This window comes from Tamandua tetradactyla, chromosome 15, assembly GCF_023851605.1.
Source record: "Tamandua tetradactyla isolate mTamTet1 chromosome 15, mTamTet1.pri, whole genome shotgun sequence".
Lineage (NCBI taxonomy): Eukaryota > Metazoa > Chordata > Mammalia > Pilosa > Myrmecophagidae > Tamandua > Tamandua tetradactyla.
The window spans coordinates 37940985-37960047 of NC_135341.1; the positions used below are offsets into that span (position 1 = coordinate 37940985).

At 38.1% G+C, this 19063-nt stretch overlaps 2 pseudogenes; both read right to left on the reverse strand.

The window, feature by feature from the left end:
* Positions 1–3303: 3303 nt before the first annotated feature.
* LOC143656788 (pyridoxal phosphate homeostasis protein-like) lies at positions 3304–5119 on the reverse strand (annotated as a pseudogene).
* Positions 5120–5542: 423 nt separating this feature from the next.
* LOC143656789 (B-cell lymphoma/leukemia 10 pseudogene) lies at positions 5543–18252 on the reverse strand (annotated as a pseudogene).
* Between the last annotated feature and the right edge of the window lie 811 nt (positions 18253–19063).

Below are 19063 nucleotides of genomic sequence, written 5' to 3' on the forward strand. Positions count from 1 at the left end.
TATTTCTTTATAAATGTCCTTGAGTAATTGTTCTATATTCTGTGTCCCCTCTGGAGTTTTGATTTGGTCATTTGACTGGGCCATTTCTGCTTGGATAGTCATGTGCTTTGTGATTTTCTGTTGTGTTTGGGGCATTTGATTATCTTTTTTTATTTTATTTTTTTTGGCATGGGTAGGCTCTAGGAATTGAATCCATTCCTCTGGCATGGCAGGCGAGAATTCTGCCACTGAGCCACTGTTGCACTGCCCTGATTATCTTAATATGGTTATTTTGCAAGTTGGTTTCCTTCACTCATCTCAAGTTTTATATTTACATGGTTTTGCATTGAAATTTTCCTTTTGCACTTGGTTTGTAAGTTACTCACCACCTAACCAAGGTCTGGATCTCAGGTAGGGGATGCAATTCAACTTGAGGGCCTATTAAAAGCAAGGCCAGGGTGCACAGGTACTTCAGTGGTAGAACGGCCACCCACCACATGGGAGACCTGGGCTTAATTCCTGGCCCATGCACCCAAAATAAAATAAAATAATAAAATAATAATATAATAAAAATATGAAAAAACAACAAGAGCAACAACAAAACACACCTCAACGGTAGTAGGCCCCAGAATTGGAAGGAGACATCCCAAGATATATTGGAGTGAGCTCAGACTGGTGCACACCAAAGAGAGAGAAAACATAAGAAAAAATATTAAAAATAAATAAAATAAAACAGAACAATAAAAAGTAATATATAAAATAAGCAATAAAAATAAAGTATCAGTAAAAATATAAAATATACATAAAAATAAAAAATTAAATTAAAAATAATAAAAACAATTATGCTACTAATAAAAATATATTTTAAAAATGGGAAAAAGTAAAATGAGTATTAGGAAAAATATAAAAACTCAGGCAGATAAGATTAGCCTGCCTGCACATATACCTTCTCACCAGCAGGCAGCGACCCTGAGCCTCCTCCTCCCTCAGGCCCACACCTTCCGAACTGCAGTGGTTAGAGATGGTGTGCACCTCTGTGGGCTGCTTCTGGTCCGCAGTGGCCAGTAGGCCACTGAGAACTGGAGAGCCGACCAGTGCCTGGACCTCAGCCGACCTGCAGCACCCACCACCTGGCAGTCCGCCACACACTGCACCACGGGGACAGCTATTGCCCGCACCTAGCTGGGTGATTGCTCCCAGCTCCCGGAGGCCTGGCCCCAGCGGTTGACGATCGGTCCACCTATGGGTTCCCCGCGGGTGCTGTTAACTACAGACCCCGGCCGGGAGGTCTCCCAGGCAGCAGCTGGGGCAGGCGGGAGCGGAGGGATGGTCTGTTCCCTTCGATCCCACCTCCCCTCACGCCGGGCCGCCCTGGTGGGGATCACGGTTGACCAACCCACCCTGCTCTCCCGGTCCCAATCCTCCCACCTCTCTTCTCCCCAAAATACCCTAGAGACCCTGCTTGTTTACTCACACCCTGGGACTGGTTCTGATCACTTTCTCCCTGTCCCTTACCTTGTTCGACCGAGCAGGAGTGAATTTGGTTCACTCAGCTCCAACGTCTTCCCGGAAGTTCATAATGGGTCAAGTTTTACAAAAATTACATCCAGCAACAGCAGCCTGGTCTGAAAATTAGTTCATAAAATAAAAGACTTGGCTTGAATAAATAAGAGAAAATGCCGTTTCAAAAACAAGCACCTGCACTGAAGCCTTCTGCTATGAGTGAGAGTTGTGCTTTCTCTCTTGTCACCTTATTAGCAATGAAGAAGAGCTGCAAAATTCTGACTTACAAATAAAGTGAGGAGGCTATAAATGTGGCTGGAAAGTGTTCCTCAGGGAAAGGAACCTCAAGGCCAGCCTTCATTGAAACCATGTGTATGAACTGGCTTTGAAGGCATCTTTTATTTTGGGGGAACCATGATATTGATTGGTCGATCTGTGACAAATAATCATCATAAAGAAAATTACGGTGGTAGAGTAATCGTATCATTAAATTCTCACCACTGTAGGTCCCAGAGGAAAAACTCAAAGACCTTTCTGTTCAGGAGAATGAGAGCAAGGTCCAAGGCCAATTTATGCAACTGCTGTGACTTTCAGGGTCAATCACACAGCATGGTGAGTGGTTGTATTAGTTTGTAAGCTGCTGGAATGCAATATACCAGAACTAGAATGGCTTTAAAAAGGGGAATTTAATAAGTTACAAGTTTACTGTTCTAAACCTATAAAAATGTCCAAACTAAGGCATCCTGGAAAAGATATCTTAATTCATGGAAGGCTGATGGGTCTAGAACACCTCTGTCATCTGGAAATTCACATGGCTGTTATCTGCTGGTCCGTTGCTCCTGGCTCTGTTGCTTTCAGCCTCTGTTCTTGTGGGGATTCCTCACTTTGCTTCTTTAGGGCTGGCTTTCATCTGTTAGCTTCCTTGGCTTTCTCCAGGTTCTGGCTTGCTTAACATCTAATGGCGATGTCTGCTGAGATTCAATCATCTCCAAACATCTGTGTCTCTGTTCTCCAAGTATCAGCATCTGTGTCAGCTCTGCTCTCTTCAAAATGTTTCCTCTTTTAAAGGACTCCAATAAACAAGTCAAGACACCTTGAATGAGCAGAGTCACATCTCCATCTAATCAAAAGGTCACGCCCACAATTGGGCATGTCACATCTCTGTGGAGATAACCTAATCAAAAGTTTCCAACCTACAGTTATTGAATCAGGACTAAAAGAAATGGCTACCCCCACAAGATTGGGTCAGGATTAAAATATGGCTTTTCTGGGGGTACATAATAGATTCAAACCAGCACAGTGATGAACTCTCATCAGCAGCAACTTGGGTAGGGGGTGTTAATTTGAGCCATTTCTTGAAATTACCAGGAATGCCCTTCTAGAGAACAGAATGTCTTCAGATATTGACTTAGTAAGGTAGAAGTGGGGACTGGAATCCCGGAGTGTGTATGAAGGTGGTAACAACAAGGGAATGGAATTTCTATTAAAGCAAACGGCAACTGAAGTCCCTCTGACAGTACTTACAGGCACCAGTGACTCAAACTTTAGTCTGGAGAAGGCACTCATGATCTGTTGGTGCTTCTGGGCAGGATTCAAGACTCAGCTCGATTCCTTGCTATTCGTTTGATACCCGCTCTTCAAAAGGGTCTGGATTCCTCAAATCTAACTCCCTAAAGCCAGCGTCCTATGTCAGAGACTAACAACTGATGGCTTCCACTAATACAAATAATCATTAGCGCTCTCTACCCAGGTCATGAGGAGAGCATGGTTGTGCTGTAACAGGTAACAACAAAACTAAAATTTAGACTAGTGCATAGTTAGGTCTTCCTGGAAAGGGCCCACAGTTTGTGGGCTACTGCTGGGTTGTGTCTTGGCTTAGTGTTCCTGGGCAACACAGGTCTGCTGCAGACTTGTCTGGGGCAGGAAACTTTGAGTTATCCCTTTCTCCAAAAATGATGCTCCCTATCTGGACATTTGTAGACTGTACTTCAACTGTGTACTGAAAGTCCATAGACATGCCCATGCTCAGCGGGATGTTCAGTTTTTTACACAGCTCCTCCTGGAGTGACAGTAACATCTGCAAGTTTTTGCATTTGGTCCTTGAAGAAGATCATGCCCAAAGCCTCCGATGGTCATGAAGCCAACAAATTCCAGGTTGGGGCACTTGGCATTTATGTGCTCTACCATCACTACTGACTCTGATAATGGAAAGCCATGTTTTCTCTCCTCTCCACTGGTGTTCATTTGCACCATGACCTTTAACTTTCTGGAGAACTTTTTTTTCTGCCAGGAACTGTTGACTTTTTCTGCCAATTTCAAAGAATCTACTGTTTCCGCCATGAAGAGATTGGGGAGAAGGATCAATTTGTTGACATTTTGTTTCTGTTGGTGACCAATGACATGCCATTTGATTTTGGGACAAGAAGACAGAATTTTAGAATTTGATGGTTTTTCTAGCAATTCCTGAACCTAAAGGGTAAAAATGGAACAAGTTAGCAAGGCAGGACTCTTCCAAAGGCTCTTTGGAAAAAGGCTCTTACATAGTTGTCCCTGAAAGTGTGCTAACCATCTTCATAGGCTTCGCTTGCCACGTCTGCAGGTTTGGTTTTGCTGACCGCTACTAGCCAGGGCTGGGTGGCTGGGAGATCTGCGACCACCCACTGCCCGTGCTCTTCTCACTGCCAGAAATACGAGCCTGACCCTCCACATCCCTTGGGCAGATGCCACCTTGAATATTAATTAATTAATTTTGGGATTTAAAAAATGGCTGCCAACTAATTTTATTTAAATGTATGTTATAATTGCTGATTCAAGAAATTAGGTCAAACTCACATTCTCCCATGCATCCATGGACTGAAGTCTGTCTCCCCAACCTTTCCGCCCCCACCTTTTGAAAACCCTTTCTTAAGCCAATAATCCATAGCCAAAAAGTCTAATGCCTTTGTATTTTTTTAGTAAGCCCATTAAAGCTTCAGAAGGAAAAACAGTTTAAGTGCCAGAACTGCAGACAATAGTTAAACACCAATTCTGTACCACAAAACTCAAAAGTCATGGAGAAAGTGACATACATGAGGAAGCTAAGGAAGGACCTGAGGAATGGACGGCAGCCCACAGCACCAGCTCTGTAGGGAGTCAGGGTCCTCCTTGTGCAGTTTTCTCTAGTTTTCCTTATGAGTCTTTGGCAAGCCTGAGAAGCGTAACAGGCTCTTTCTCTCCTCCTTCCTTCCCTTTTGTCCTTTGAAGTTGTAGGTTTACAGAAAAATTATGCAGAAAGCACAGAGGTCCCACATAACTCCCCACCCCCACTTTTTCCTAATATTAACACTTTGCATTAGCGTGCTACTCTTGTTACAATTGGATGAAAACATATTATAATTATATAATTAACTATAGTTCGTAGTTTACACTAGGGTTCATGGTGTTGCATGGTTCTATGGTTTTAAAAATTTTGTATTCTGCTACTATATATACAACCTAAAATTTCCCATTTTAACCATTTCAAATATACAATTCAGTGGTATTATTTTCACAATGTTGTGCTACCATCACGACCACCCATTATCATAACTTTTCCATCACCCCAAACAGAAACTCTATACCAGTTAAGCATTAACTCACCATTCCCTACCCCTGCCATGGCCCCTGTTACCTGTATCCTAGTTTCTACTCTATGAATTTGCATATTTTGATATTTCATAAAAATGAGATTATACAATATTTGTCACTTTGTTATCAGATTATTTTGGGACACTTGCTCTCACGGTATTCAGCTGCCATGTAGCAAGTTTGGTTACCTTGAGGCTGTCATGGTGAGAGACCTTATAGAGAGACCCCACAGACAGGGAGAGGGAGAGAGAGATGCCCAAGGGACATCAGAGACTCCAGCCCAGGCACCAGATATGTAAATTAAAAGACCTTAAGATGACCCCAATCCCAGCCATCTTGTGATTGCAACGATATGAAGGGGGAGTGCTTATTTATAAAAGTGAAAATTAGAAAAAAAAAATAGTAGGAAAAGAATCAATGAATTCAGAGATAGGACTATTGAAATGATTCAGGCTCAGGAGCTGAAAGAAAAAAGAACGGAAAAAAAGTGAACACAGCCTAAGAGATCTGTGAAACACGACCAAGCATGCCAACACCTATATACATACCATGTGAATTTCAGAAGGAGAAGAAAGAGAGAAAGGGGCAGAAGGAATAGTCAAAGAAATATGACAGAAAACTTCCTAAATTTAATGAAAGACATGAATATACACATTTTAAAAGACTAAAAAACCCCAAAAAGTATAAATTAAAAAAATTACCATGCTCAAACATACAGTAATCAGACTGTCCAATGCCAAGGACAAGGAGAGTTCTGAAAGCTGCAAGAGAAAAACAACATGTTAGGTACAAGGGAACTGCAACAAAATTAAATGCTGATTTTCCATCAGGAACTATGGAGGAAAAAAGGCAGTGGGACAAAATAGAGTACTGAAAGAAACAACTGCCAACTAAGAATTTTAAATCGACTTCCGGGCCAAGATGGCGGCTTAACAATGGGCGCATTTTAGTTTGTCCTCCAGAACAACTACTAAATAACCAGAAACAGTACAGAACAGATCCTGGGGCCACATCAGTGACTGGACACACAGCGTATCCAATCTGGACCAGCAGGACCGGCTGTGAGCACCCCCAGAACCATGAGTTCCACAAGCTGTGGCGGCCACCCCTCCCCCATAGGCTGCTTCCCAGAGGGGAAAGGAAAGAGATCTTACCAGCAGCAGGGGCTGAGCCCATCCAAACGCCAATTGTGGAATTAATTAACAAATTCTGACTACTAAAAATAGGCCCCCAGCTCAGATGAACCTGGTCAAAACGGAGGTCACTCATTTTTGCCCTGGCACCAAGGGAGCAGGGCTGACAGAGAAAGGAAAAAAAAAAAGAAGGAAACAGAGGTTTTTGTGGCTGTGTTTTTACAAAGGCTTGACTGTCTTTGGATACAGCAGCAGGGCTCCTCAGGCTGCAACTGCCCCAGGCATAGGCAGAAAAAAACTCATTTGAGGGCTTGTCTGGAGCCTGTGCCTTCTCCAGGGGAGGGGTGAAGCCCAACTCAGGTGGAATCCCTCCCTCAAGGAATTCAGACACCAAGGCTTGGTAATTTGAAGCCATTAAAACCAGCCTACAACCTCTCCTCTGTCTCCACCATGCCCCCGGCCATAGTTAAAGGTACCATATCATCTTATGCTGGTGGGTCCTGCAGGCAGACAAGCACCACATACTGGGCAGGATAAGAAAAACAGAGTCCAGAGACTTCACAGGAAAGTCTTTCAACCTGCTGGGTCTCCCCTTGGGGAAAACCGATGCAGGTGACTCTTTCCTTCTGATAGGAGGCCAGTTTGGTCTGAGAAAATCCGGCTGGGGTTATAATACCTAAATAGACCCTCCTCAGGGTGGGGAGGGGGAGAAGGCACCATACAAGCAGGGCAAGAAACAAGAAAACAAGAACTGAAAAATTCTCCTGTGTTAAACAAAACTTAAGCTAGAGGTCCAGATAAAGCTGAACTGAATGTCAAAGAACAGACAGACAAAAAAATTCATCCAGCAAGAAAACCCTAGGTAAAAGAAGTGAAAGCAATCTCCAGAATGAACTAATAAGGTAATTAAATGCCTAGAGGCCAGCAAAAAATAACAAATCACACTAGGAAAATTGAAGATATGGCCCAGTCAAAGGAACAAACCAACAATTCAAATGAGATACAGGAGCTGAAATAATTAATTCAGAATATACGAACAGACATGGAAAACCTCATCAAAAACCAAATCAATGAATTGAAGGAGGATATAAAGAAGGCAAGAAATCAAAAGTCTGAAAAAACAAATCACAGAACTTATGGGAATGAAAGACACAGTAGAAGAGATGAAAAAAACAATGGAAACCTACAATGGTAGATTTCGAGAGACAGAACATAGGATTTCTGAAATGGAGGATGGAACATCTGAAATCCGGCAAGAAAAAGAAAATATAGGGAAAAAATGGAAAAATATGAGCAGGATTCAGGGAACTGAAAGACAATATGAAGTGCATGAATATGTGTTGTGGGTGTCCCAGGAGGAGAAGAGAAGGGAAAAGGAGGAGAAAAACTAATGGAGGAAATTATCACTGAAAATTTCCCAAGTCTTATGAAAGACGTAAAATTACAGATCCAAGAAGTGCAGCATACCCCAAAGAGAATAGATCCAAATAGACATACTCCAAGACATTTACTAATCAGAATGTCAGAGGTCAAAGAGAAAGAGAGAATCTTGAAAGCAGCAAGAAAAAAGCAAACCATCACGTAAAAGGGAAGCCCAATAAGACTATGTGTAGATCACTCAGCAGAAACCATGGAGGCGAGAAGACAGTGGGATGATACATTTAAATTATTAAAAGAGAAAAACTGCCAACCAAGAATTCTATATCCAGCAAAATTGTCCTTCAAAAATGAGGGAGAAATTAAAACATTTTCAGACAAAAAATCACTGAGAGAATTCGTGACCAAGAGACCAGCTCTGCAAGAAATACTAAAGGGAGCACTAGAGACAGATACGAAAAGACAGAAGAGAGAGGTGTGGAGAAGAGTATAGAAAGGAAGACTATGAGTAAAGGTAAAAAGAAGGAAAATTAGATATGACATATAAAATCCAGAAGGCAAAATAGTAGACCCCTGTGTCCCTCCTTCTCAACAAAAACAGATCACGGTCAGGAAAGATGTCATTCATTCATTCATTCATTCAGTGAATGTTTCCTAATGCTGGGTGTACACGTCTCTGGGATGGGCCATGGGGGTGTGGAGATGCAAACACCCATTCCTTGTATTTGCAAAGTCCCCTTTGGGGAATGGTGAGAACGGGGGAAAATTCAACCTCCCCAAGTTGAATTCTTGATATTCTCACAAGCAGTGTGGACAACCAAAGCTATAGACTGAGCCCCCAGTCTTGGGGTTTGTTCACATGAAACTTAACCCCATAAAGGATAGGTCAAGCCTACTTAAAATTAGGCCTAAGAGTCATCCCCGAGAGAACCTCTTTTGTTGCTCAGATGTGGCCTCTGTCTCCAGCCAATACAACAAGCAAACTCACCACTCTCTCCCTGTCTACATGGGACATGACTCCCAGAGGTGTGGACCTTCCTTGCAAAGTGGGACAGAAATCCTAGAATGAGTTGAGACTCAGCATCAAGGGATTGAGAAAACCTTCTTGACCAAAAAGGGGAAGAGTGAAATGAGAAAAAGTGGCAATGGCTGTGAGATTCCAAACAGAGTCGAGAGGTTATCCTGGAGGTTATTCTTACACATTAAGCAGATATCACCTTGTTATCCAAGATGTAATGCAATGCATCAAGTAGATATCATCTTGTTATCCAAGATGTAATGGAGAGGCTGGAGGGAACTGCCTGAAAGCGTAGAGCTATGTCCCAGTAGCCATGTTTCTTGAGGATGATTGAATAATGATACAGCTTTCACAATGTGACTGTGTGATTGTGAAAACCTTGTGTCTGATGCTCCTTCTATCTACCTTGTCAACAGACATGTAGAACATACGGAATAAAAATAAATAATAGGGGGAACAAATGTTAAAATGAATTTAGTTTGAAATGCTAGTGATCAATGAAAGGGAGGTGTAAGGGGTATGGTATATAAAATTTTTTTTTCTTTTTTCTGTTTTGTTTTGTTTTTCTGTTGTCTTTTTATTTCTTTTTCTGAATTGATGCAAATGTTCTAAGAAATGATCATGATGATGAATATGCAACTATGTGATGATATTGTGAATTACTGATTATATATGTAGAACGGAATGAGCATATATTGAGGATGTTTGTGTTTCTTCCTTGTAATTTTTTTAATTAATAAAAAATTATAAAAAAAGAATTTTATATCTAGAAACACTATTACAAAAATGCGGGGGGTGGGTGGGCCACAGTGGCTCAGCAGGTAGAGTTCTCACCTGCAATGTCGGAGACCTGGGTTCAATTCCCAGTGCCTGCCTATGCAAAAAAAATTAAAAAAATGAGGGGGAATTAAGACATTCTCAGATTTAAAAAAAGGCTGAGGGAGTTTACACTACTAGACTTGCCCTCCAAGCATTGTTAAGAGAGTTCTTCAGTCTGAAAGGAAAGGACATTTGATGGTGAGTAAAAGTGGCATAAAGAAATAAAGATCTCCAGTAAAGATAACCATATGAGAAATATAAATACCATTATTGAATTTTTGGTATGTAACTCCGCTTTTTTTTCTTACAGTTCCAAAATGCAAGTGCATAAAATTAATGCTAAATCTATGGTTTGGAATATACAATATATAAAGATGTGATTTGTAACAAATACAACTAAAAGTTGGGGCGATGGAATAGTATAGGACCAGTGTTTGTGAATATTCTTGAAGTTAAGTTGGTATCAAATTAAATATGACTGTTTTAGATTTAGGATGGTAAATCTAAGACCCATGGTTACTACAAAAAAAAAAAAAGAGTACGAAAATGAAGCGGAGGGAACATTCCCAAACTCAATTTATGAGGCCAACATCACCACAATACCAAAGCTAAATAAAACTATGACAAGAAAAGAAAATTACAGATCAACATCCCTTAGGAATATAGGTACAAAAATCCTCAACAAAATACTAGAAAACCAAATCCAACGGCACATTAAAAGAATTATATACCATGATTAAGTGGGATTTATCCCTAGTATGAAAGAGTGAATATAAGAAAATCAATTAATATGATATACCACATTATAAACGAAGGGGAAAAACACACGATCATCTCAATTGATGCACAAAAGGCATTTAACAAAATCCAGCACTCTTCTTGGTAATAACACTTAGAAAACTAGGAATAGAAGGAAACTTCCTGAACATGATAAAGGGAATATATGAAAAATGCTCAAATACATCATATGCAATGATGCAAGTTTTAAGCTTTCCCTCTAAGAGCAGGAATAAGGATATCCACCGTCACAGCTTTTATTCAACATTGTGGTGGAAGTTCTATACAGAGCAATTATGCAAGAAAATAAATAAGAGGATATCCAAATTGGAAAAGAAGAAGTAATATTTCCCTTATTTGCAGAAGTCACGGTCCCATATGTAGAAAACCCGTAGAAAATCCTCAACAAAGCTACTAGAGCTAATAAACAAATCCAGCTAAGTGCCAGGGTACAGGAGCAACCAGCAAAAACCACTGGTGTTTCTACACATTAGTAGTGAACAATCTGAAGAGGAAACCAAGGAACAAAGTCCATTTACAATAGCAACTGAGAGAATAATATATCTAGGAATAAAGTGAACCAAGGAAGTAAAAGATCTCTACACAGAAAACTGTAAAATATTGCTAAGAGAAATCAAAGATGACCTTAAAAAGTGGAAGTCCATATTTACGTATTGGAAGACTAAATATGTTAAGATGTCAATTATATGCAAAGTGATTTACAGATTCAATGAGATCCCAATGAAAATCTGAACTTTGCAAAAATGGAAATGCCGATCATCAAATTCATATGGAAGGGTACGGTGCCCTGAAGAACCAAAGCAATCATGAAAAAGAAGATCAAAGTTGGAGGACTCATGCATTCCAATTTTTGAACTTATTACAAGGCCATAGTGATTGAAATAACATGATAGTGGCACAAGGACAGGCATAGAGAGCAGTGCTATAGAGTTGAGAGTTCAGAAACAAGCTCTCACATCTATGCCCAACTGTATTATTATTATTATTATTATTCGCATGGGCAGGCACCAAGAATCGAACCCGGGTCTCTGGCATGGCAGGCGAGAACTCTGCCTGCTGAGCCACCATGACCTGCCCCCAACTGGATTTTGATGAGGGTTCCAGGTCCAGTCAATGGGGAAACAAGAGTCCCTTCAACCAATGGGGATGGTAAATGGGATATTCGTATACAAAAGAATGAAGGTGCCCCTCCTACTTCACACCATATAACAAAAAGCAACTCAACATGGATCAAAGGCCTAAATATAAGAACCAAAACTATAACCATCCAGAAGAAAATGTAGGGAAGCATCTTCAGAACCTTGCATTAGGCAATGGTGGCTTAGATTTTGCACCAAAAGTGCAAGCAATAAAAGAAAAAATAGATGTGACACTTCATCAGAATTTGAAAATGTTTGCCCCTCAAAGGACATTATCCTAAAAGTAAAATGTTTACCAACAAAATTGGAGAAAATATTTGGAAACAACATATCTGATAAGGTTTTAATATCCAGAATATATAAAGAAATCCTTCAACTCAACAACAAAAATGACAAACAACCTAAATTTAAAATGTACAAAAGACCCGAATAGACATTTCTCCAAAGAAGTTATATAAATGGCAAAAAAGTAAACCACATGAAAAGATGCTCAACATCATTACCCATAAGGAGTGGTTAGTGTAAACTATGGACTATAGGTAACAGTATAATTATAGCACAGCAGTACAATTATAATAATATTCTTTCATCATTGTAACAAAGATACTACACGAATGCAAGGTGTTAAGAATAGAAAGGTATATGGGAGCTCTCTATTTTCTGCATGATTTTTCTGTAAACCTATAACTTCTCTAATAAAAAATTAAGTGAAAAAAAATAAGAAAAACTAAAGACATCAATAGATTAATGGCAAGTAAAGAGATAGAATCAGTAATCAAAAATCTCTCAATAAACAAAAAAAAATCCAGGAAAAGTGGCTTCATTAATAAATTTACCACAAATTCCAAGAATTAACACCAATCCTAGTCAAACTTACAGAAAAATTGAGAAGGAGGCAATTTTAAAATTTATTCTATAAGCCTATCTCAATATCACATTAAGTCATCACAGAAAAGAAAATTGCAGACCAACATCCATTATGAATATAAATGTAAAAATCCCCAACAAAATACTAGCAAACTGAATCCAACAGCATGTTAAAAGGGTTATACATTTTATCAATTGGGATTTATCCCAGGAATGCAAGGGTGTTTCAATATAAGAAAATCAATTAATATAGTACACCACATTGATAGAATGAAGGATAACCACACAACCATCTCAATTGATGTCAAAAAATTATTTGTCAAAATCTAGTACCCTTTCTTGATGAAAATGCTAACAAATTCAAATATAAGGGAACATTCATTCTCAACCTGATTAAGGGCATATATGAAAAATCCACAGCTAACATCATACTCAGTGATGAAAGACTGAAAGCTTTCCTCTATGATCAAGAGCAAATCAGGATTTTCACTCTTAGCACTGCTATCCAGCATTGCATGGAAAGTTCTAGCCAGAGCTATCAGGCAAGAAAAAGAAATAAAAGGATTCATTTTGGAAAGGAATAAGTAAAACTTTCCCTGTTTGCAGATGTCATGATTCTATATATAGAAAATCCCAAAGAATTAATAACAAAACTACTGGAGCTAACAAATGAATTCATTGAAGTGGCAGGATACAGGATCTGCACGCAAAAACACCATCAGTGGTGTTTATATACTCTAGTAATAAACAGCCTGGAAAGGAAATCAAGAACAAGTTCATTTACAATAGTAACTAAATGAATAAAATATCTAGGCATACATTTAACCAAGGATGGAAAACCACCAAATATTGCTGAAAGAAATTTAAGAAGACTTAGATAAATGGAAATGGTATACCATGTCCATGGATTCACGAAATTCCAGCAGCTCTTTGAAGAAAAAGATAAAACCAATTGTCAAATTCATGTGGATGGGAAAGGGTTACCAACTAGCCAAAAACATCTTGAAAAAGAACAAGGTTGCAGTACTCACACTTACCCATTAAAAAACTTATTACAAAGCTATAATAATCAAGACAGTGTGGAAAAAAACCAGCAGTACTGGCACAAGGATAGACATATAAACTAATTGTTATAGAGCTGAGAATCCAGAAATAAACCCTCACACTTCTATGGCTAATTTATTTTTTTAATTAATTTTTTGTTAGAGAAGTTGTAAGATTGCAGAAACATTATGCATAAAAGACATAAAATACCAAGTTCCCACGTACCACCCTATTATTAACACCTTGCATTAGTGAGGTACATTTGTTATAATTCATGAAAGAATATTTTAATAATTGTGCTAACTATAGTCCATCATTTACAGTAGGGTTCATTCTGTTGTACAGTCCTATATTTTTTCTTTTAACTCATATTCTAGTAACATATACGTGACTGAAAATTTCCCTTTTAGCCACTTCAAACATATAATCCAGTGCTGTTAATGACATTCACAATGTTATGTTCTCATCACCACCATCCATTACTAAAACTTTAAAATCAACCCCAAAAGAGATGCTGTACATATGGCTAATTGATTTTTCTTATCAGCAATTAAAAAAAATTTTTTTCAGTGACAAATTTCCATATCTGCATTTTGCAATTAATAAGAGAAATATATATATATGAGATTGATTTTAGGAAACAGGCAGAATTATAATTTAAATGAAAACAACAAGAGTGTAAGATTTACACATGCATGAAATTAAATTTTGCAATATCACAGCAAAAAAAGACAAATTCTAGGTAATGACCTGCTTGTTCCAAAGAGTACTAAAAACAGAACTGTCATCCAAAAAGCACCTAATTTGTTCTGATTATTTCAACTTCACGGTGGTGGTCACTAAAAGAGAATGAAAAGTACAGAAAAATATTTTTTTTAAATCCCATCAAATTACATGTAATGATTGAAGTTTATAGCCAGATACTTTTTCTTGAGGAATGAAAATAATAAAGCAAAGAATTTAAAAATCATGAGAAGCAGTATTAATTAGTCAGATTAAAAAGAAGTAAATTTTGGCAAATTGAGATCTTAGGTGGATGAGACTCCACCAGGTAGGTGTTCTTTCAGCCTCAGAAGGGGACTCTGTGGGTGCTTATAAACCTGATCAAGTGGGTAAAGTATTCTGTTCTGTGTACAGTAGTTTTTCCAGACAGTGACTGGCTTTCTTACTGCAAGGACAGCTTAATCCTGAAACTTTACTGCTCAGTGGTTGGAAAGGACTATTAGGCCCTGATAATTTCTAGTATGAAGGCACTGAGAAGAAATATCATTTCAGCCTAAGCGTTTAGACTCAAATAGAGAAATGTTCCCTAGTAAAATTAGTCTTAAAATATATTTAAAAAAAAAGTAAAACCTACACTGAAAACACTAAAATATTCCAAAAATGGAAAAAATGTAAAATAATGAAATATATATAATCAACATGATTTATATTTAGCTATCCTAAAAGTATGCTTCTTTTATTCTAAAAAATTCTATTTACAAAATATGCAAATATATTTAAAAATACATGTATCAAATGTTAAGAAGTCATTACAGAGATTTTATAAAGAGATTCACATCCTGTAAAAACATTTTTTGTGGTTGTCAAGAAAAAATTAAAGAGCAAAATAACTAACTGTTGCAAAACAGCACATGATCTTAAGAGAAGAAACATCTCAGCAGTTTCTACAAGTTCCTTCTTCTAACTACAACTCTGGTGGCAAAGGAGAAGCCCCAGGATCCCCAGGTCTGGGAAGTGTAGTTGAAGAAAAGATGGTACTTTCAGTTCTGTTTGCTTCTAGAACTGTTCAATTCAGAGACAAATGGGTAAGAAAAAAGGGGGCCATGCTGGATTCTCCTCCTGGATAGTATATGACAGAGGGTGCTCAGAGATTTTCAGAGAAATTACTCTTGTCTAAATTTGATTTAGAGAAGTTGCTTGAGGGTCCATCTGAGAAAGGGTCACAACTGCTACATTTAAGTCCTTTCAGATACTCTCGTTTTCTATTTCTAAGTTTAAATACTTCATTTGTAATCTTCTGTATCAGAAAGTTTTTTTTTTTCTTGCCAAATAGACTCAATAGTTGTATCTAGTTCTTTGGGGTTTCTCTTGTAAGTAGTTTAGCAATTTTCCAGCCCTTTTTCTACTTGATATTTGGCAAGAAATTTCTTCAGGGTCTTCTTTACTGAAAAAAAAAATTTTTTTTGCACATATAGTCAAAATGTCTCTCAGCTATGATTTTTTCATACAGGTACACATGCAAATTCTCCAACACATCCTTCTTCACTGCAGTCACGTCCTCTTCAGTGAGGGAAAGTGCGGTGGGCTCCTTGGCTGAGGTGGGAGATGGCGCTTCTTCTGGGTCCAAGAGTTTGGCCTGCGCCAAGTAATAAGGGGAGCAAGTATAATCAATGGGGAAAGAGTAGATTTTTCAACAGGTGGGACTGGGAAAACTGCATATCCACTATGCAAAAGAATGGAAACCATGTATCTGATAAGGGTTTAATATCTAGAATATACATATTTTTAAATCCTGCAAAAATAAAAATGTATTTGCAAAGTCTCCTTGAAGAACTGGGGGAAAATGTGGAAATGTTAACCTTCCCCACCTGGGGAAGACCTGATATTCTCTCAGTCATTAGGGATTCCCAACTGAATAAGTCAAGCCCTTGATCTTGGGTCTTGCCCTTATGAAACTTGTTCCTGCAAAGGAGACGCTAAGCCTACTTACAATTATGCTTAAGAGTCACCCCCAGAGAACTTCTTTTGTTGCTCAGATGTGGTCTCTCTTTCTAAGCCAACTCTGAAAATTAACTCACTACCCTCCCCACTGCAGATGGGATGTGACTCCCAGGAGTGTAAATCTCCCTTGCAACATGCGGCATGGCTTCCAGGGATGAGGTTGGCCCTGTCACTCTAAGATTGAGAAAGCCTTCTCGACCAAAAAGGGGAAAAGAAATCAAACAAAATAAAGTTTCAATGGCTAAGAGATTTCAAATAGAGTTGATAGGTCATTCTGGGGGTTATTCTTATACATTATGTAAATATTCCTTTTTTGTTTCTAATCTATTAGAGTAAATAGAAGGAAAGGCCTGAAATGTTGGACTGTAACCCAGTAGCCTTGATTCTTTTTTTTTAAACTTTTTTATTAATAAAAAAATTAACAAACAAAACATTTAGATATCATTCCATTCTACATATACAATCAGTAATTCTTAATATCATCACATAGTTGCATAGTCATCATTTCTTAGTACATTTGCATCGATTTAGAAAAAGAAATAAAAAGACAACAGAAAAAGAAATAAAATGATAATAGAGAAAAAAAAAGACTATACATACCATACCCCTTATCCCTCGCTTTCATTTACCACTATTTCAAACTGAATTTATTTTAACATTTGTTCCCATTATTTATTTTTATTCCATATGTTCTACTCTTCTGTTGATATAGTAGCTAAAGGGAGCATCAGACATAAGGTTTTCACATTCACAGAGTCTCATTGTGAAAGCTATATCATTGTTCAATCATCATCAAGAAACATAGTAGCCTTGATTCTTGATGATGACTGTATAACTATATAACTTTTATGGTATGACTCTGTGGTTGTGAAAGCCTTGTGACTGACACTCCCTTTACCCAGTATATGGCCAGATGAGTAAAAAAATAAAGACACAAATAAATGAATAATAGGGGGGATAAGGTGTATTGGAGTTTTGGGTATTGTCTTCATTTATTTATTTATCTATTTTAGAGTAGTGAAAATGTTCTAAAATTGATTGTGGTGATAAATGCACAACTGTATGATAATACTGTGAACTATTGATTGCACACTTGGGATGACTATATGGTGTGTGAGTATATTGCAATAAAACTGCATTAAAAAATCTCTGCAACTTAACAACAAAAAAGACGAAAGAACCCAATTAAAAAATGGACAAAAGATCTTCAAAGAAGACATACGAATGGACAATAAACATATGAATAGATGCTCAACATCCCTATCTATTACAGAAATGGAAACCGAAACCACAATGAGATATCACTTCACACCCACTAGAACGGCTATTATTTAAAAAGTGGAAAGTAACAAGTGTTGGTATGTTTGTGGAGAGATAGGAACACTCATGCATTGTTGGTGGGAATATAAAATGGTGCAGTCACTGTGGAAAACAGTTTGGGGGTTCCTCTGAAAGTCAAGACTAGAATTACAGTATGACCTGGAAATTGCACTCCTAGGTGAATTGAAATCAGGGACTCATTCATAGCAGTAGTACTCATAATAGCCAAAAAGTGTCCAACAGTGGATGAATAAATAAGCAAAATGTGGTATATACGTACAATGCCATATTATTCACCAATAAAAAGGAATGGATTATGGGCGGGCAACTGTGGCTCAGTGGCAGAGTTCTCGCCTGCTATGCTGGAGACCCAGGTTCAATTCCCGGTGCGTGCCCATGTGAAAAAAAAAGGAATGGATTCTGATACATGCAATCACATGGATGAAGCTTGAAGACATCATATGGAGTGAAATGTTAGACAAATATTGTATGCCTCACTTATATGAAATAGATTATGGACATTCATAGAGTCAGAAATTGGAATACAGGTTACCAGTTTTCCAGGGTGGTAGTAGGGTATAGGGAGTTATTGCTTAATTGGTACAGAGTTTCTGTTTGGGTGGATGGCAAAGTTTTGAATGTAACACAACATCGTGAATGTAAATCACACCACTGAATTGTATATTTGAAAATGGCTAAAATAGGAAATTTTACGTTGTATCTATATTACCACAAAAAAATGTTTAAAACCAGGAAATTGACGTTGGTACAATGTATGCCTACAGTTCCATGCCATTTTATCACACGTGTATACTTGTGCTCAATCATGACAATCAAGATGCAGGACTATTCTATCATCACATTCTCCCTTTGTCACACACATTGTTATTTTTATTGTCACACTCACTTCCCTTCTGTCTGCCATCTCCAACTCTGGCAGTCTTTATTCTCCAGCTCTATAATTTTGTTATTTGTAGAATGTTATATAAATGGAAGTCTGTAGTATGTGTCCTCTTGAGATTGTTTTTCTCCCTTTCCACACAGCATAACGCCCTTGAAATTCATCCAAGTTGTTGCAGGTATAAATATTTTCCTTCTTATTCCTGAGTGATATGTATGGCTGTACCACAGTTTAACTACTCATCTGTTGAAGGGCATTTTGATTGTTTACAGTTTTTGGACATTACAAATAAAGTTTCTATGAATATTTGTGTACAGATTTTTGTGCAGGCATAAGTTTTCATTTCTCTGGGACAAATGTCAAGAAGTGTGATTGCTGAATATGGTTTTTGATTAAAAATCTCTGTTATTCAAGTTGATTTTTCCCTTGTAGGTAAATGGTCATCTCTCTCTGCTTTTAGGATTGTTTGTTCCTAGTGTTCAGAAGTTTGAATTTAATATATCTTGGCATGAAATTTTTGTTGTTATCCTTTTGGGGGTTTACTTGCTTCTTGAATCTGTAGGTTTATGTCTTTTGCCAAATTTGGGGAAAATTCAGGTATTCTTTCTTTCTTTTTTTTGGCTTTTACAATGGGGATTTATTAACTTACAAGCTTACAATTCTGAAGCCATGAAAACGTCCAAATCAAGGCATTAACAGATGATGCTTTCTCTTTGGAAGACTGACTACCTGCTATCTTGTAGTAAGGCACATGGCAGCATTTGCTGGTCTTTCTGGTCTCTTCCAGGCTTCATTGCTTTCAACTTCTTGCTTCTGTGGCTTTCTCTCTGAGCTT